This window comes from Squalius cephalus, assembly GCF_949319135.1.
Source record: "Squalius cephalus genome assembly, chromosome: 19".
NCBI classification, from domain to species: domain Eukaryota; kingdom Metazoa; phylum Chordata; class Actinopteri; order Cypriniformes; family Leuciscidae; genus Squalius; species Squalius cephalus.
Genome location: NC_137140.1, coordinates 7,488,041 through 7,509,231, shown reverse-complemented (window position 1 = coordinate 7,509,231; position 21,191 = coordinate 7,488,041). Strand labels below are relative to the sequence as shown.

At 36.7% G+C, this 21,191-nt stretch overlaps 1 protein-coding gene across 2 annotated transcripts in view; it reads left to right on the top strand.

Annotated features, from left to right (window-relative positions):
* ank3b (ankyrin 3b) overlaps positions 1-21,191 on the top strand; it is a 180,347-nt gene that overhangs the window by 20,189 nt on the left and 138,967 nt on the right. The window lies entirely within an intron of this gene.

The following is a 21,191-nucleotide window of genomic DNA, read 5'->3' as shown; positions in this document are numbered from 1 at the left end:
GTTTGTCTTTGGTGTTGTAAAAAATTCAATAAATAAATCATATATATAAAAAATATATATAATATATTCAAGTTATTATTCAAACTAACTTGTTTAATACCAAAAGTGCAATATTTCTTTATGCAGATTTTATTAAACCACATCTTTCATGGTACTCTAATGTCTAAATTTGGCTAGTCATGAGATACAAGCCTAAAAATGATGCAGTGCTGTAATAAGTCACTGTAAATTGATGAATGCACGTAAATGGGGTAATGTGAAGATGGGCAATTTGTATGACATATGATTCTCCTCAGCGCCAGCCAGTGGAATCAAATTCTCCCCCCATTTAGTCTAATATGATTATATATGATGTGTCATGTCATTTTCTGATATCCTGCTTAGATTTGAGCGGCTTCAGATACATTCTGCAGTCCTGTTGTTGTTTAATGTTGTAGAATTTCTTGCTCAATACAAATGCCAGGTATTATTAATACAACAAAATTCAAGTCATTTTCGAAGCATGGGAACTGACGCTCCTGCCAAACTCCCTGTGGCTGTTTAACATACTGTTGATTCTTTCTGTATTACACACCTCGTTTACACAAACACTATGGCTTTGTTTCAAACCATAACTGTCTAAGGCAGCTAACCTTCTAGGTAGGGTTATATTACCAAAATTTCACAATTCCCCATACCAGTTTCTACCGCTGCGTAAACAAACGTTATTGTACCCAGTCCTTTAATTAAAAAGCTAAATATATGATTAGGAAAAATGAAGTGGGACGTACGCTTCAAGTATTTATTAAGTATGTAAAAAATAAATAAATTAATAAATATAAAAAATTTCAATTGGAATGTACCCAACTTAAAAAAAGTGTTCTAAAACGTCTTGCTAACATTCTCATTAAGTAATGAAAATATTATTTCTGAATTTTCTCTGAACATTCAAAACATATATATTTTTTAAATGTTTTATCTTGGTTATACGGACATTAAGGAAACATTCCATTTGATGAATTTGCAAACATTATGCCAACGTTACTTTTGAAGGTTCTCCAAACATTCTGAAACAACATTCTTAACATTTAAGAAAACGTTGAACATCCAAAACTAAAACGTTTCAGAAAAAAAATGTAAAAAAAATGAACAATGTATAGCTAATGTTATTACATTGTAATAACAATGTATGAACAATGTATAAATAATATTTTTGTGCTGATGTTTTAACAACATTATTAAAGACCAGATAACTTTGAACTAATGTTCTGTTAACATTACTGGAATAATGTTTTGTTCATAATTTTGAGAGAACCTTGCCAGAACACTAGCCAAAGTTCTGAGAATGTTCCCTCTTAGCTGGGTAGTCTTCACATATTTGTTAATTGAGTAATGCCATTTCTTTTGCTTTGTTTGTCATTTTGGATTGACTTTTTCACTTCATCTTATTCGACGCATTACAGAAATTTGGACAAAAGAAGGTACCTTAGGCTACATAATCTATCTTTTGAAAAAGCCTTTGAAACTATGACACCTTTAAATACTGTCTAGGTCACAGCAAATGTCAAAGATTTACTATTAGTGAGACAGTTTGGTCAGTTTCATTTTAATTTAGTCAGTCAATCTGGTAAATTCTCAGTTTGAATCAACTTGTCTTCCAACATGCAAGTCTTGGCTAGTTTTAATGCGTGCCCGCTATTTTTTTATTCAGTTATTTCGTTTTACTTTCATATTGTTCTGGAATGTGATGTAACTTTCAATTCACACAATAACATAATCCACTAATGCTGCCACCTGTGGACTAAACTGCTTACTACAGGTAATGTTTCTACCTACAGTTTGTTTACACTAGTGATTGATGTTAAGCCTAAGCTCAGATATTTGTAGTGAGAAGGTGTGGAGTGTGTAATTAAACAGATCAAAGATTTCTGATAGCTGTGATAAAAAGAGTCTCTGTGTTCCCAGAGGACTGTGGGAGATAGTGAACTGCCAAGACAGATAGTGGAAACATGTTTAGTCATGCAGATGAACTTTCATTTTTGCTTATCAGTAGCTTTTCTATCAAAGTATTAGGGCATGTTGTCATGCAGTTACCTTGTCAAAACAAATTACGCAATTAACGGCTTTGCTTGTCACTTGATGAATCCATCTAAGACCTGTTGCTTGTTGTAATGTTTCTTGATCTCAGCTCAAATCTACCTGGGATCTTTTGATTTTTGTTTGAGTTTTTAGTTTTTCTTAAAGGGTTAGTTCACCCAAAAATGAAAATTCTGTCAGTAATTACTCACCCTCATGTTCTTCCAACCCCGTAAGACCTTCGTTCATCTTCGGAACATAAATTAAGATATTTTTGATTAAATCTGAGAGCTGGATCACTCCTCCATAGGCTGCTAGGTGACCGAAACTTGCTGGCCCAGAAAAGTTATTAAAGAGATCGTTAATATAGTCCAAGTGACTCCAGTGGCTTAATCTTAAGTATATCAAGCGACGAGAATACTTTTTGTGCGCAAAAACAAACAAAAATAACGACTTTATTCCACTATACATTTCCTTCTCTCTGGGCCTCTAGTTGGTTCACGTAGTGTTTTTGCGTAGCGCGTCTGTGTTACACGTCACCACGTAGGCTCACAATTGGCCGAAGCTGGTCATGTGTGTGATGCGTGTTGACGTGCAACACAGACGCGCTGCGCAAAAACACTACGAGGCCCAGAGAGAAGGAAATGAATAGTGGAATAAAGTCGTTATTTTTGTTTGTTTTTGCGCACAAAAAGTATTCTCATCGCTTGATATACTTAAGATTAAGCCACTGTAGTCACTTGGACTATATTAACGATCTCTTTAATAACTTTTCTGGGCCAGCAAGTTTGGGCCACCTAGCAGCCTATGGAGGAGTGATCCAGCTCTCAGATTTAATCAAAAATATCTTAATTTGTGTTTCGAAGATGAACGAAGGTCTTACGCGGTTGGAACAACATGAGGGTAAGTAATTACTGACAAAATTTTCATTTTTGGGTGAACTAACCCTTTAAGTAAGACCAAAAGGCCTGACGTTCACCTCTGGATAATGCAGGCTGCTATGTGACATTCCATATAGAAATATGTGGAATTTGTTTGACATGTGAGCAGTTTCCCAGTGCTTCTCTTGTCTTAGAGACGCTTATGCCGAGTTCAAACTGAATGATTTTAGGCCCGATTTTCGCTCGCCAACAGGTTTTGTGAGATCGCTGACAAATGCCCGAAATCATAGGCAAATCGGTGCTCGTTCACGTGAATGGCAATCACGCAGTGTGAAGATGCGATCTGAGAGAATCTCCAACGCCCGTGAGATATTTGGCATACTAAATATCTGGACCTGTCGGCGATTCAAAATCCTGCTGTGTGAATGTGTTCTGACTGAAAACTACATCGGCGATGACCGACAGCCAATGAGAGAGCCAGATACAGGACAGCGGGATGTTCGGGGAGGAGTTATAGACCAGAATATCAGTATTTTAATAGATATATTTACAATTATATCCAACAGAAACAAAGCACAAACATTTGCTTGACCAGCAGCAACAGCAGCACATTGCAAAATTATTTTATTTACCCCCAACTCTCTTTGCAGAACTTTTTTTTTTTGGATCGCAAATCTTCTTGCTGGATATCATTTTTAATAACAATTTCAGTCTCGTGCGAGAACTCCGGTCTCACACGCGTGATCTTGCGTTATTTCCTTATCACTTCTCGCGTGTTTGGCTGTGAAACGTAGTTTGCGGACCAGCCAGAAGTTGTCGGCGATTCTTTCTTTTGTAAAGTCATGCAGTGTTAAACCTCCTGTCGCCGATCCATCGTGCAGTGTGAACACCGCAGCAACTGAACGTTACCCCAGATAGTCGTGCAGTGTGAAAAGAACAGTGACCCGACTACTTTGAAAATCGTGCAGTGTGAACTCGGCATTAGATGTTGGGTAAACCTTTGAGCTCTCAGCATAATGTTGCTCTAGTTCAAGGTTTTCCAACATGATAAGAGGTGTGTGCTCAACAATCAACACCAATCACTCGGTCCACAAACTGGAGGAGAGTGAACCTGTAGGAAAGACAAATCACACATGAAATCCATTTTAAATCTTAATTTATGCATGGTTTTTTCCAGGTGTTTCTCCTCTAGAGTTCAACAATGTCTCAAACGCTTTGATTTACCAATTTTTGAGTTCTCATTATGAACTCAAACATTTCTCATCAAGTTCTTGAAAGACCTACTATCCACATCCATCTTAAAGTTGTCACGGAATCAAAATTCATGCTATTTACTTTGTTAGCGCACATTATTTGTCTTATGGTGAACAATGAATCGGTGTAAGTTAATACACAGAAAAAACATTTGTTTGTCGTGGCAATCTTAATCAAAATCTGAACATTTGCTTCCGGTCTGGAATGGCGTTCCTACTCTGATGACGTCAGTTTGACGACATTCCCCTCAAACCGTTAATCTGCTATGAGCGAGGGATGAGAGGAGGTGCGCTAAAGTAAAACCCGCCCTCTTTTCAATATTCCATTTCACTTTGAAATACGTCACAACACTGAAGAAAAAGTCGGTTGCAACTTTCGTTTCACTGGGACCTTAAAGCTCTTAATCATTCTTTTTAGCTTAAAGTCGTCATGAAATCAAAATTGACACTATTTACTTTGTTAGCGCATATTACTAGTCTTTTGGTGAACAATCAATACTTGCAAGTTAATACACAGAAAAAAAATGTTTGTCGTGGTAATCTTTAATCAAAATCTGAAAAGTTACTTCCGGTCTGGAATGGCGTTCCTACTCTGATGACATCAGTTTGACACTTGGGTTGAAAACGCTTAATCACTACCCTCAAACCGCTGGTCTGCTATGAGCAAGGGATGGAGAGGAGGTGCGCTAAAGTAAAACCCTGTCCTCTATTCAATATTCTGTTTCACTTGGAGTCACTGGAGAAAAGTCGTTTGCAACTTCCAGTTCACAGGGACTTTAAAGGGTTAGTTCATCTAAAAATGGTAATTATATATATAAGCAATATCACACGAGTAGCCATGCGATATGGCTCTATATCAGCACAGCTGTGATTCAGCCGTAGGCACAAAAAAAAAAAAAAAAAAAAAACGTGTGTGTGGCAAGTGGTGTTTTTTTGTTGTCTCACTAATTGTACCATTGGGTCCTGCACTCCTATTGGTTTTTGATTTGACCATCGATGCCTGTGCCTCAAAACTTCTGACATTGCCAGAATTTTGTAGGAGGTAAAATTTGTTCGCAATGGTCATTAATCGGCTGTTGACAAACATGTCAAACTAGCGATCAAAGACTTCAGATTTTGGCCTAGGATCAGAGGAATCTTTTTAGCCTGGTTAAAACCAGAACATTCTCAGTAGTAACTGAGTTATGGTCTGGCAAAGCTCCATAGACAAATCATTTCCAAAGGGGCGTTACCAACGGACGTCGCTCAATCAGAGCGACCGTCATCATGTAAAGCCATATGCTGTGTCCCAATTCGCCTAAGTTACACTACGCCATAAAAGTATGTACTCTTTTTGTGAAGAAAAGGTATTTACTTTTGAATGTGTAGCAAAAAAGTAGGCAAGCTTTGGGACATACTACTTCGTCATATCGGACGGATCTGTCGCGTGCATCCTGTCACTTAAACTGCCCTGTCAATCATCGTGTCACAGTTAAAATCCTCTATTAAATCTAATTTAATTTCCTACCGTTTCGGAGAGAAATGTAGTGGCACGTTCATCTGCCAGTGGGTCTTTCATGGAGACTGTCCTCATGTGTTTGCAATTTGAATATAATAATGCATTTCAAAGTTGAACAGACGTCGCTCAAATGCCTCTGGGCGGAGTGGGCGCAATTGGATAGACCTAAAACCAATCAGAGCGATCGTCATCGTGTAAAGCCCGCCTCAACGTTTCTGATTGGTGCCGCGATTTCTCGGCCATGGAAATGGGTTTGAATGAGCTCTTTGCAAGACTACTTCTCGAGCAAATCTGAATTTGCCGGAAGTTGTCTGGGTTTTCCCAGGCTAGAATCTTTTAGGAGGATTCTCAAAATTTGTCTCAGATGGCCAAATCGTGGGCAAAATCGAGAGTGTGAACAAAATAAGAGTGTGAACCTGGCTTAAACCACATCAGTGTGTAGTTTATGATTAAAATATGATTAAAATTGGATCTTTTGGAAATGTGTTTTAATCTGAGTGGTCCGATCTGATTATTATTACCAAACAAATTGTATCATTCTGTGTAATGACTGAAACGTCATACACAAAGTGCAGTAAGAGGCATTGCGGTTATGTTAAACCACGAGCCTTATGAATTCATCTCAGTCACCTCTCTCTTCTCTCTCTACACTACTTTAATATTTCTCTTGGCATCATGTTGACTTGTTAATGTGATAACAGATGTAAATATACATTGCCAGATATTGACTACACTGTCTGAACAAATAAATCAGGTTTCATTGCTTGTAAAATTACAGTGAAGTGACAGTACTAAAGACTTTGAATTAAGTTTGAACAAAGCCTTAATACTGTCCTGTCAATTGTTTGTGTGCTCAAGTGTTTTGCTGTGTTTGTTTGCACGGTCAGTCAAGTACTTTCACACTGTACGCAGAAAAACTGTAATAACTGGAAAAATCTGATATCTTTTAGCAAAAGAGCTGCTTCAGTAATTTGTTCGAGAGCTGCTTTCAATGATTTGCTAGTTTTAATAAACCGTGTCACTGATCTGGCAGGTGATTTCACAAGAGGATTGCATGCATCAGGATAAAAAACGCTGTTCACTAGAAAGCAGTTTCATATTATTTCAGTGCAAATAGGTTCAAAGAGATGTGAAGTATACAAACACAATTATACTACAACAAATGAAGTCCAAAAAAGGTGAATTGTAACTTATTTGCTGGGAGATATATACTATAATTTAAGTATATAAGCAGCCAGAATACGAATACTAAATATCTTTAAAAAAATTTAGTTCGGTTAACTTGCAATAGCTCTAAACACTTCAAGTTCCCTGCATTTTGTTGGATGCATTCCGTTGTGCTCTGTCTAGCTTGAATGCAAGAGCACGTCATGTGTGAGTGACTTGGAATGTTCTGGATTCAAGCTCTGTGCACATCTTTGATTACCGCAGAAAATTATTTTCATTTGTTCGTTTGTTTACACTAATGCACTTAGATTAGAAGTCTATAGTGCAAGTGTTTCTGAGATTTTAAAGCAGATTTTTTTTCCCTACAATGCTAGTAACAGTTTGTACTAAATTTGCTATTTGACCTCTAAAGTATAAATACTACTTTTATCTATGGGCATTCAGATTAACTTAAATTAAAAGTTACATGTTTGAATAACATTATCTAGTCAAATTATATTTTCTGAGTTGAATAAAAGCAGTTTTAAGATTTTACCAGTTGAAACACTTTTTTTGGTGACATAACAAAACATTTATATACCATGTAGTCTCACTTATGGTTATAGGGATGCACTGATATTAAAATTCTTGCTGGCACCGATACTAATTCTGTTATAGCCAATAATGTCCCATATTAGAATTCTATGCTATTGTTGCCTAAATAAACTAAAATTAGCCTTTTTATGTGCAAGTGAATTTAAGCATCACAGCATTGTAATGTACAGTGTGAAAAATGTATATTCATTTTGAGATTTTCTGTTACATTTAACAGTGTGTTAAATTATTTTTTCAAAATGAAGTGTGTTAGATGATTCCAAAGGTGATCTAAATGTAAAAATAAAAAAGACCATGCACAACTAAATATCCAAAATACTGCTAAATTAAAACATCTCTAATATTAATAATTGTACCATGCTCTGTCCCAACAAATTGAAATTATTGTTTGTGGTAATTGTTAGAATGTCACATACTGTCAATAGTGTGTAACCTATATTAAACATTGAACATTCCTTTTAGTATATACTATCTTATCTCTAATTACCTGTTTATTATGCTTGCAACAATCATTTTATCATAATATGCACATAATGGAAACTCGTGTCTTGTAGGAACAGTGAAAGAGGAGGATGGGTTCAGTAAGTCTCAGTTTTGTCACCTTTTGTTAGGTATGACACTGTGCTCCTGTTGCCAGATTGAATTAAGGGTGAGAAACTGCACTACTAGTGGAGTCGTTTCGTTTGTTACTGAGACTTCTTAGGTTTGGTGGATGATTATTTGCCTTCTTTTCTGGTGTATAATTAATCGTTTAGGAAGTAATTTAAAGTCACAATGAAATCAAAATTGACAGTTCTTCTTTATGGAATTTTTGCAGTATTTATTTTAAGTGATTTATCCATACACACATTTTGTTTTTAATTCTTGTGCCCTCGTAATCTTTAGTAAAATAACTCCCCCTCTTGCAGCGACATCTCTTCTCTGATGACGTGTTTACTGGCGCGAATGCAGGACAACCTGTCACTCACATGAGAGCCACCAATAGCAAACCACAATGATCCAATCCATTCCCAATGGACAAAGTAAAGTCCTGCCCAACTTTTGTTCTTGTTCAAGAAGCCATTTCACTCGGATATACAATAGGGAAGAAAAGACAATCGCAACTTCCATTTCATGAAAACTTTAAAGGGGTCCTTGATTATGATTTCACTTTTTTACTTTAGTTAATGTTGCTGTTTGAGCATAAACAACATCTGCAAAGTTACGACGCTCAAAGTTCAATGCAAAGGGAGATATTTTATTTTACAGAAATCACTTTTTAAGGACTACAACAAACGGCTGGTAGGGACTACGACAAGCTTCTTCCTGAGTTTGTGACATCACAAACCCTACAATTTACATAAACCCCGCCCTTGAAAACACGCAACAAAGGGGGTGAGGCCCTTTTGGACTGCTTTAGAGAAGAGGAAGAGTTGTTGTCGCTGTTTTTTTCAATCCCCCCTTAGGTGAATCTTATGGGGGGGAATTTTTAATTTGAGGGGGGAGTTTAGAATAATTTTTTTTTTAATTACATCTCGCCTTGAAATGTATGCTCACTCATTGCATTTTTACAATGGGGTAATTTTGTTCTTAAGAATTTACACAACACAAGGAAGCTTGATTTCAATCTTTGAATTAAATTGAAAAAAGTAGCACAAATAAATACAATAGAATAAAGATACCAATAAAGAGAAATAAAGAGAAAAGTTTTTGCTTAGGTCTAACACTAGTATTCAGAAATACTACAGAGACTGAATAAAGTAATCAAATGTAAAATAACACTGGGTAGTATTTTAGTCCTGACTAAATTAAATACATAATTAATCCTGATTCCTTAAAATGAAAACTATGTTTTGTTGTTTTGACAACCAAATTAATGACAGACACATATGGCTGCTGTGCTGTCCCTTTAAGAGCTAGTGCACGGATCCTGTTTTCATTATACGGTCACGTGCGATTTATGCTTATTTAAGACATAACCAACCGACTGTGTTTAGAGGATACTCACCAAGACTGAAAATTGACATAATTCTCGCATATTTTTGACTGTTAAAGCGATATAATCCACGAAAAATAACTTTTGTTACCCGCGAGCTGTTTGTGAGGCGGCTTTACTCTATGTATGTGTCCAGAAAAACAATCTCTCAGACAGCTCGCAAGTACCGAATAGTTTAAAATCGCGTGAATGTTTAAACTGGTAAAACTTAAAAAGACGTGCAAGTGGTAAACTTTAGTTACTCATGATGCAATGCTGGCCCGATTATGCAAGTGACAATTCCGTCTAGGCATGCTCATTTCGATTAATTTTCCCGACGGACAACCGCCGCTCGTTAATCGATTAATAACCGTTAACTGATAAGATTATAATATTGAATTGGCATTAAATACAAATAAAATTGACGCGTATCTGTGACCCTTTAAAAAATACAAACAATTATCAAAGGGTTTATTTTAACGTGCAAAGTGCAAACAGCAGCATACAGAACAGATCAACAACAGAACCTGGATTCAGTTTAAATTTTCACGCACCTGCAGCATTTCTGACAGTGAGAGAAAAAAAGAATAAAATAATACAAATAAAAAACAAAATTGGCCTACACTAAATATTTTTTTAAAACTTAAATAATTAACAAATTAAGATGACAAAAAGAAAACACTGAATCCGTTTGAACAAAGCTTTCAAAAACCGGCAATTTTTTTTCCGTTAGACTAAGACTTTTCATTAAATAAAAATAGCAGCCCTACCTCAGTTTAAATTTTCACGCACCTGCAGCATTTCTGACAGCGAGAGAAAAACAGAATAAAATGGTACTGCATCATACTTGTACTACTGCTGTATTTTAATACGGCGCCGCATAATTTACAGGTAACTTCGTCACCCTTTCTCTTAAAATGATCCCACACAGTGCTTCTTTTCGCTCGCTTCATTTTGCTTGCCTTGCTCGGAAAAAATGTCTGCAGGCACGTGTCACTTGTGTGGTTGCGCGTGTCGGCCTATTTTTTTACAGTCTATGGTGTCGACGCGCTCCGTGAGTTAATAAATATAAGCTATAGTATTTTATTTTTAAACCATGCAGCAAACAAAACAAAAAAGAAGCTTAAAAAAAACGTCTTAAACCGTTTAACTGATAGTATTAATCGGTCAAATTTTTTACTTTCGGTTAACGGTTAAACGGTCAATATGAGCATCCCTAATTCTGTCTATCCCGACTCCCGAAACGCGAGAGTGTATTATCGCCTCACTTAACGATTGCCTTGTGCAACCCATTTTGAGAGACGAGAGATAGAAGACGCAGCACCGCTGAATCACTCACGCTGTTTGTGAAATTGCGTCTCGCAGACAGTTTTAAAATGACTGAATTGATTTTATAATCTGTGTGGATTAATTTACCAATACAACCTACATGCTAAAGTGAATCAATGTTTGCGGTAATTTCCCGCATTATAAGTGTATTGAAGTATTGTTTAGCCTTTGTAAGCTCTTGCTTTTGTAATCAAATATGATTCAGTGGTGGATAACATCATATCTAAACATACCACTCTGAAACGTCCTGTGAAATCTGAAAGGTCTGTGCTTGAAATCCGTTCTGCATGATCGTTAGCATTGTCAGGGTCTGAATCGGGCTCGAAATGGTTTGAGATTGACGTCATCCGCATTTCCCGAACACACACTAAGCGCTGCCAATCACAACAAACTGGGCCAGCTAACCAATTACAGCACATTTTGTATTTCGGAAGGAGGGGCTTCATTGAAAACAATACGCTGTCAACCAGACTTGGGAGAGAGGAACTGTAATAATGTCAAATATTTGAAAAATAATGCATTTCCTGAACAATCAAGCATGAAAACATATTCTAGTTTTACATACACCCCAAAAACAAAATCGAGACTTCGTAAAAGGGCATAATAGGACCCCTTTAAGGCCTGAAGTGTACAGTTTTCCTTTTCTATATATGATGGAATATTGTACATACATATCAAACAATCAATGACAGAAATATGTTTTTTTAATTCAATATCATAGTGCCAAATATAATGAAGACACATACATTTGATTTTAATAGAAGGATCTCTACATAGCTGTGATGTTTATATAAAGGGGTGGTATTGTTTATGTCATAACATTCAATTTCCAGCAGAGGACAGACTAGAGAGGCTTTTCTTTGATATACGTGTTTTCATTTTATATCATAATGGACATACAGCTACATAAACACTCAGCACTCTGAAATGGTTTATATTCATGGAGATGGGGACCACAAACCAGAAAGAGAAGACAGTTGCTGTAGCTCTCCGTTACAAACTCACTCATAAAGAATGCATCCATTGTTATAGGTTCAGATCACATTTGTGGTGTTCTTGAATAGTAAATGGTGCTGCACTCAGAGGAGAGACAGCGATGAGTAGGTAATTGTTCAGCATTATTCAAATGGTGACTGTTTTTATAATCGCACCAGCATTTTGACAGCCTAAGTGATGTCTAAGCAAAATGTTGTGCAATATAAACAGCCCACATTATACTTTCTCTACATCTCCATCCTTTTAACTTCTTATCACATGCTGTGCAACTGGAAAATTGGATCACATGATGCTTAGCAGCTTCCATGCTGGTTCCTCTCTGGAGGTTGAGTAAGCTGTGCAGTTTATTGTTCTCTGGCCAGAGGCGTCGCACAGACACTCCAGATAACGTTCCCTTCCTTCATTCACTGCTGGTGTAATAGAGCACAACAGTATGGAGTCTGACAGTAAAAATCACTATCATTGTTTCTATTGAGGAATCTATTTTTACCTTGAGCTCAGAGGTTGTTAACCAATAATAGATGCTTCTAGAAGCCACAAGTCAATGTGATCTTCAACATCTCTTTAAATATAATCGATAATTGCCTAATTTCCTTTGATGAACTACACTACTTATTGTCCTGAGGAGAGAATCAGAGAATTTGCTGGGTTTTTTTTTGTGTGTGTGTGTGTAATATACTTTATTTTAAATTAAACGAACTCATAATTGATCATGATGACTTAATCAGTAATCAGTGGCTGTCAGTCAATAGTTTTACTTTAGGGATGCACAATATATCGGTTATCGGCAGGGTTATTATAGTTTACTAAAGCAAAAAAAAAAAAAAAAAAAAAAAACTTTTGTTACTCCAAATAAAATAAACTTAAAATAACATAAAATATAAAAAAAACTTCAGCTAGCAACATTTCTAGGTAAAACTGAAAGTAATAAAAACTATATAGTAGATAAAAAAAAGACAAAAACACAAAAAAATGTAACTTAACTTCTAAATCTAAAAATAAAACGAATTGAAAATATTAATTCTCTAATATTATAAACTCTAATATCTCAATTATGCTTATCGGCCAATATTAGTTTTACTAACAATTTTTTTAGCATCTGTAGAATAAAATTTATATCTAATATTTAATATTATTTTTTCACATTTCAAATGTATGTGTTTTAAAGCATAGAATTTAAATCTGATCTAATTTGAAAACTTTTATTAATATTTTATTATCAATATTTAACTGATAATATTTATTATTAAATTATTTACATTAAATGTAAAGGTGTAAATTGTAATTTATACAAAATATAAAGTTTTCGTAATGTACATTATAATGTTGTGATGCCTAAATTTACATGTAGCATTTACTGTACAATTGAAGATCTACATTTTTAGATTTTTATTTTTAATTTATTTTATGTTGGTTTATCAACCAAAACGTCAAAATAATTATTGAAATTGAAATATTATTGCATCACTAGCCATGTTTCCATTACCCTTCAAATTAATGCTTGGAAAACACACATACATCTCCTTTGATTAATAATTATGGCCAGTGCAGTGGCTGGGATATAGTACATAAACCTACCAACGTCCATTGCCATGGTTTTTGGAATGACTTTACTTATCGCGAGAGGAAAAAAAAAAGTTTTAGGCGCATAACATCGGTTAATGGAAACGCCGTCATTTCGCAATAGTTTTTTGTCGACATTTAGAAAAAAACGCAAAAGTTTTGTGCAAATCTGTAATGGAAACGCGCCTACTATCTTTTATAATAATGGGATTTTATTATTATGCTACATCATGACATACAACTCTTTATTGAGGATTCGTTTGAAATACTTAATGTATTTCGACAAAATGAAAGAGACTTGCATTACCAAGGCCGGTGTAAAGGTGTATGTTGCACTCTTTTGTTACTTCTTTGCGAGAAGCATTGCCACATAATGGAGATCATCTACTACTGACCAGTAACCTGATCCCGCTAGGTTTTGGCTGTCAACTCTTCTTATACTGGCATTTCACTAATGGCCAAGCTCAGAGACAGCGGGGGTGCAATTTCTATCAGCAGGCGTTAATCAACTATTAATTAACCATTTCTTCCAGCCTGTGTTCAGTTCACCCCTCTTATTTGGATGGGGGTTTCTCCATGGCAATTGCTTCATCTTTGCGCTCCTTCTCCACCGCCCTCTTTCTCCACTCCCCTCTCTCTCTCTCTCTCTCTCTCTCTCTCTCTCTCTCTCTCTCTCTCTCTCTCTCTCTCTCTCTCTCTCTCTCTCTCTCTCTCTCTCTCTCCCTCCCTCTCGATGTTTGGCTGCTAGGGAAGAGCGAGAGTCTCCATCAGCACCATTCACTCTGTGAGAGGAGCACCAGTGAATCAGTATACCCAACTGTGTTGGTCAGGGAGAAGTGGGCAGCTGGGTCAGAAGAACCAGCCCACGGATCTCTCTACCCACTTCAATAAAAGCTCCAGTGGTTTCTCCTCCCCCGTCTCCCTCACAGTGACCTGTGGCGCGTGTAGGAACTGGCACCAACCAAAACACCCAAGTGCTGTTTGGACTGAGTTGTTTGAGTGCGTGTTGACAATCAAGAACAAGAGGGCACCAGGTATTAGAGCGGCTTGCTTCTCATGGACTCTTCTGTAGTTCACTCAGTGCTCTCTCAATGTTGGATTAAATGAAAGGATCTTTTGTACAAGATGAGCGAAGACGCTAAGGAAAAAGGGACCGGCAAGCAAGCGCTACGCAAGAAAAAGAGCAAAAAGGTAACAAGAAAACTGCTTTAACAGCTATTTCTTTTTCAGGAAAATGCTCAAGGCTTGTTTAAATCCTCCTTTTATTGCATTTGAAAGTGTTAATGGTGGTTGTCTGTGTTTGAAAGCATTAGGCTGAGGTCTGGAGGAAGCTTCTCTTTTGTTCTAGAGCGACTGAAGGGGTGTGTTCAGTGTGGCATGGTTTTGTTTTGAAGGGATTTGACAGTACACTTTTAGGGGGAAAACAACATAGACGCTGACTCTGAAACAGGTTCTTCTCTTTGTTTGGAGTTTTCCACAGGTGTTAGTTTTGATTATTGGAAAAATATTAATAAAAAGTCTTACATATATCAGATCAGATTATCTATATGTGCCACTTAATATATATATTTTTTAAATATATTATGTTTTTAATATTTTAAAAACTTAAACCTTTGTAATTGTTGATCAGACCTTTTAAAATGTTTTTTTTTTTGTAACCTGATGTCATTATGTTGATTTTGTCATATTAAATCATTTTTGGTTTTATTATTTTAGATAAAACATTTTATAAAACAGGGTACATATTTAAAATGTATTTGCATTTATACATTTTTCAATTAACTTACTTTTATAATGACTAAGAAATGAAGATCGTATGATACACATTTCATTTCAGACCTGTTTCTTTGTATACATCCTCTGGACAGATGTTTTCTATGTCTGTCTCTCTCTCTCTTGTTCTCTTTCTTTCCCTCCGCCCACTCCGTCTATTCTCTGCACAAGCTGTATAATCTACTTAATTGCAGCCATTCAGATGCATTGGCAGAAGCTGTATATCTGAGTCAGCGCTGGGTGGTACTAGCTACGGGTCAGCTCTTTTGGCTTTACAAATGTTTGCTTCAAATGATTCTGAGAATTTGAGGAATTCCCTCTCATTCTGTGTAACTGGTGCAATTGTTTTATGTTGTGAAAGGCAGCATTTAATAAATTCAAAGATATCATCATTCTAATCAGAAATGAAATATGTGCGCGTGCGTTTGCCAAACGCTCTGACGGCTCCGTCTCTCTCTGTCCCAACCTGTTGCTATGCACACTGGGAATGTGTAGCAGCAACAAGGGAAAATAAGAGAAATTATGAAACCTATTGTGTATTTTTATTTTTATTTTTTTATCTGAACATGTTTATTAGAGTTTTATACCATAATGCTTGTTGATAGTGGGCAATATGAGTAAAAACTTGTAGAAATTTTGGTAACGCTATTCTAACATGACGTATTTAGATGTTATGTGTAGTCACTATAGTAATAACAGTAAATCATGCATAAGTACAAGCAACTAAGCCTAAACCAAACCCTAACCCTATAGTAAGTACATAGTTAGTTAATATTGCAAAATACTTATTAGTGTAATTACACTGTAACAATGCTTCTTTAAAATATGTTATCTCCCTTTTACAATAAGTTCTTTCTCAGTTTGACTTTTTTGGGACCGTTCCTGCTGTGCATTTTCATATTACTCCATGTTTTCTTAAACCTTACATGTAACTTATATAATGCAACCTGGCCATTGAAAGCTGCATATGTATATACATTATATATGCACTGTAAACTACATTATAAACAATATAGCAAAAGTTTTCATTTTCTTGCCCTCATGTCATTACAAACCTGTTTGGCTTTTCAGTGTTTTTTTGTGTATACAAAATAAAAGTCAACAGGGTCCATTTTTTTAAAACTCCGTTGACTTTCATTGTATGAGAGTGACATTAAATATTCCATTTTAATGTTCCCTGAAACTTGGGACTTCACCAAAATTATAATATAATATTAATACTTTAATTTTTAATCAGCCTAGTCGATGTGGTTACCTAGAACCCTCAGCAAGAGCATATGGGGGTTGAATGGGCCCTTTTAAGGATTAATTGGTGTTCATGGCGACACAGAGGACATGAACCTTTGCAGGGGTTTGTCTTTGTGCGCTGGTTTGTATTGTTAGAGCTCAATAGAGCAGGAAATCAGACTGCATGCAGGTTTGTCATAGCTCATTTTCTGGTTAGACCCGTCCCTGTCGATGACTATTATTCTTTACCACTGATTTGGAGAAACAAAAGATGGAAAAACAGAGACTTTTTGTCATGACAAATACCTAGATAGAAAACAAACAAAGCAGCGTTGGATGGATATTTTTCTGGGTAATGAGTTGAACCTAATCAGGAGAAAATAAAAACACATGTATACATCTGATATTGTTGGCAACTTTAATTCATCGATGGCTGTTTGACAATGTAAATGTATTGAATATAGACTGAACAGAGCATGACAGTGTGGACAAATGGTCCACAAATTTGATGTGCAATGTGAACAAAGCCTCTTTCACTATCTTTCTCTGTCTATCAGTAACTGTAATTCAAATGTAGCAATATCATTTTTATTTCAGACAGTTAACATGGCTGGTCTCCCCTCCCCTCATGTTAGTGGAGAGAAAATGGCCGTGCGGTACTGATCCAGATCATAATCAGAGGAACAGAGAAAGCCGGAGACGGGCTAAAAGAGTGTGTTAGATGAGTTGCTAGCGCAGGCTTATCCACAAGAGATGCTTTCTTTGGTGGCTGTCGGATTGAGACTTTCAACACAAAGCTATTAACACATGTCATTTCCCTTTCACTGCTCCCAAGTCAAGGAGACCCCGACAGTAAACCATGGGGGGAGTTTTCGGGTCAGTGCCTGTGAATAAGCATGCGTCTTAGAGAGAGATAGAGATGGAGAGAGAGAGAGAGCTGTCTGGGCACTAGGGAACCTGAAACATTGGCAGGTGTGTGTAATGGGTGTCGCCATGGCAACCAAAGGCCTACTGAGGAACGGAGGAAGCTGTCGTTTAGATGACTGAGCCGGGAATTCCTGCTGATAGCGCAAAGAACGTCTGTTTTTAGGCTATATTTAGCATTTCCAATGCAAATGTTTGTAGCAGCATCACTGCTGTTGCTTTGTTGTATTTATTGTCTAAACCACCCCTTTCAATCCAATCAAAATGTATTTCGGAATGAGCTCAATTGGATTGACCAAATGGATTATTTGGGTGCAAGCAAACAGCTGGGCGGCACAGTGGCTCAGTGGGTAGCACTGTTGCTTCATAGCAAGAGGGTCCCTTGTTCGACTCCTGGCTGGAGTCCTTTCTGGGTGCTCCGGTTTCCCCCACAATCCAAAAAAACCCCCAAAAAACACATGCAGTATAGGTAAATTGAAGACGCTAAATTGTCTGTAGATGTGAATGCCTATGTGTGTGTGTGTGTGTGAGTCAACAGCCATGTAATGGGGAGGGTTGGGGAAAGACCTGGCAACCTACCCCGGAAAAAATCATTGCCAAGAAAATTCATGGTCAGTTTCTCGCGTATGGCTAGAGATTGTCATAGAATTACCAAGAGTCGGATACGACTGAAATGGTTGAGAGAGAGAGAGAGAGAGAGAGAGACAAAAATAGCTAGTGTACAAACAGTGTCTCAAACAAAGTTTACAAGAGTCTCGACTCACAATTGATTTCAGAGATTAGCATTAGCATTTTGCAATACAATACTCTAATAAGCATAAAAATACAAATAAGATACATTTAAAAAAAAGTACATTTTGAATAATATTTTGAAATATTTTGCTTTTAAAATAATTAATATAATATATTTGAACATTAAATTAATAGTTTATTTTCAATCCACTTTTTTTCGCTTCATTCGTCATCTTGGATTTGTTTTATTGAGTTCATTGCAATGTATTAGGGGATTGCCTTTTCTGCGAAGGATATATTCTACTCTACCTTAGAATTAGGCCAAAAGAAGGAGTCGTAGAAGGTAGCATATTAGCCTGTGCATTAGAAGTGTGCTTTTGATGCCTTAATATCCCACCCTCTTAGGGAGCTCACTAGGTCTTGGAACAGAGCCAATATGTCTTCTTTTGGTATGCTTCCACTTCGCATAATTTGCTGAGATCATCACAGCTTTCAAAATATGGCTGAAGGCACCTCTTCCACAAGCACTTAACCAATGCATAACCATAAATCTAGTTTTCTTTCTTTCCTCTTCTATTCTGCAGTTTGATTTCTGCTCTGGCTGTGTACTATTCGTATCAATTGTTCCGTCTGTCCATAAGGCATATCAACTTTTTCAAAACTTTTGAAACAGCTTTTTCAAGCCAACATTCAAATACATTTTTTTCTTGAAAGAACATTCCTTTTAATTATGTTTTCTTCAAATTACAATTCTGCATCCTGTTTGCACCTCAATTCAAATTCGGAAATTGAAAAGGCATTCTCCCATTCAATTCTGAATGACGCACAACCCGTCAATGGTGCATGCAACATTCTGTAAAATGCCACTGGAATATGATAAGTCCTTGACCTCAACTCATGTTACGCGTTCACAGTTATGGCAGCATAGTGCAAATCAACACTCTCATCCAGAACAGCAGAACAAGCTGACAGCTGGGTTCATTCAGGATTTGAACCCAGGACCTCTCACACTCAGTCAACCAGAATCATACCTTTACCTAGACCAATGAGCCAACAGTACCTTATTTGATCAAAATACAGTTAAACAGCTAAATTGTTCCTGTGATGGCAAAGCTGATTTTTTTTAAGCTATTACTCCAGTCTTCAGTGTCACATGATCCTTAAGAAATCATTCTAATATGCTGATTTGATTCCATATAGGAATCAAACAGAAGAGGTTCTTCAATGTCAGTGTCACATTGATTTGATACACTGTTTTCAACATGCTGTTTGTAACTAAAGCCTGAGTCACTATTTTGAAATAAGATTGTCATTGCTGTGAAATGATCTTCATGTCTAGAATGTGCTATAGGGCTACTGTAAACAAGATTGAAAAGAAACCCTTGCTGATAGAAGCTGGGGTTAAATGACTCATACTTCCTGTGAACCTCAGCATGACCCCATGCAAGGTTGACATTTACGGTGTAGTTGAAAGCTAATCTGGATCTGCCACTCTAATTGGAGAATCATTCAGGAAGTGAGCCTTGGCAAGTCCCAGCCGACGATGTGGAAAGTACAGGAAGTTCTGGGCTGCCACAGATGCCACACATACTGTCCAGTCAAAGACACTTGCAAAGAGTCTCACAACCCAAATTTGTTTGGAACAACAGAATTAATCAATAGTAACATATCATAACCTATTTTCTTATTGACCAATCTCAAAGAATTGCATACTTAATCAAATTCAAGCTTGAGACATGATGGCAAATGCAGCGTTATCCCAGCAGTCAAAGGAAAATTAGACTCTTTATCTTTATGTTGTCAAATGGTACTCTGGAGCATCTCTTGCTTTTTACAGAGGATGAATCATATTTCAACACCTTGGAAATTGGTTTCTATTCTGTAATGGCAGATTCTCTGTTGCTACTGTTTTCTTATATCACCATTACTGTGGAGCTTCACTTTTGAACACATTTAATGCTTTTAGTCCTATGTCAAGCTTGGCTAGTTAATATTAACATAAAATAAGCTGAAAAGGGTACCAATTAGAATCAAAAGTTTTGCTTTGAAAATAAGGTTGACTTTGCAACAGGACGTAATTCCTGTTTTGATGAAGCTTCTCTCATGTCTGACTTTGAGACTCAAAACAAGCAGAATGGACAGTGGCAATAAATATGTATTCAATCATCATTGCAACCTTGGAGAGTAATTGCTTGAGAATTTTTTGGTAATCATGCAATTGCAGGCACTAGTCAGCAATTGTATCGGTTTTCAAATAAAAATAGAGTTTACAAGAATGAACTGGCCTAAAATTACTGTATAAGCCTAAAACAAGAAAATAAAACATTTAAATCCTAAATTCACAGCATCCAGTTGGGTAAACTGGTAAAACCCACCATTATAATGTCAATGACAGCTGCACTTCATAACTTCATACATTTTTGGGTTTTGTCATGTCCCCCACTACTAGTACTATGTTGCATACCCTTACGAAAAATAAGTTTATTCAAGTGTGCTATTAGTAAACTTCTTCTAAACTAAAAATAAGCATATTTTCAGTCTACTTTTTATGTACCTTTTCAGAAATATACTTTATGTACTTCTCAGAAATATACCTAAAATATATTTAAATATAAAATATGTGGCGCTATTACACATCTTCTGAAATTGTACAGAATCTCCAGATCAAAACGCAGGTGAAGAAGCAGAATCAAGTGATAGAAGTTTGTAAAATGCAAATGTAAAATAACGCGATTATCAAACATTAAAGCAGGGCTCAGTAGTTTCGGGATTTCTTCACTGTATTCTCGCTTTTTGCTCGCAGGTATCTCTCTAGAGCTCCCCCCACAGCTTCGGGAATAGATATTTGACAACACTGTTGTAAAAACTCGTTGGCAATTCTCAGACACCAGAGGCTAGTAGATCAACGACATCAAAGCAGATGGGACATTCTTTAAAACGTTTTCTTCATTCGGGTTCGAACAGCGTGAGGGAGCGCAATATTGACAGCATTTTAGCAGATTTCTTTTGGCCGTAAAGCAATTGCTTGATACTTCCTGACGCGGCGGCCGGCGGCCCGCCGGCTCAAAGTTGCAAGTGCGGATTTTCCGCTCACGGGCACCAGGGGGGTGCGAAACGACCACCATTCAACCCGAAATAAGTAATATAACCATTCCAATGACTCCGAAGCTGTTCAGTTAAGTTAAAAAAGTTACTTAGTTCACCTTTAAACGGCATGTATGTAAGTTCAAAACTGCCTAACAATT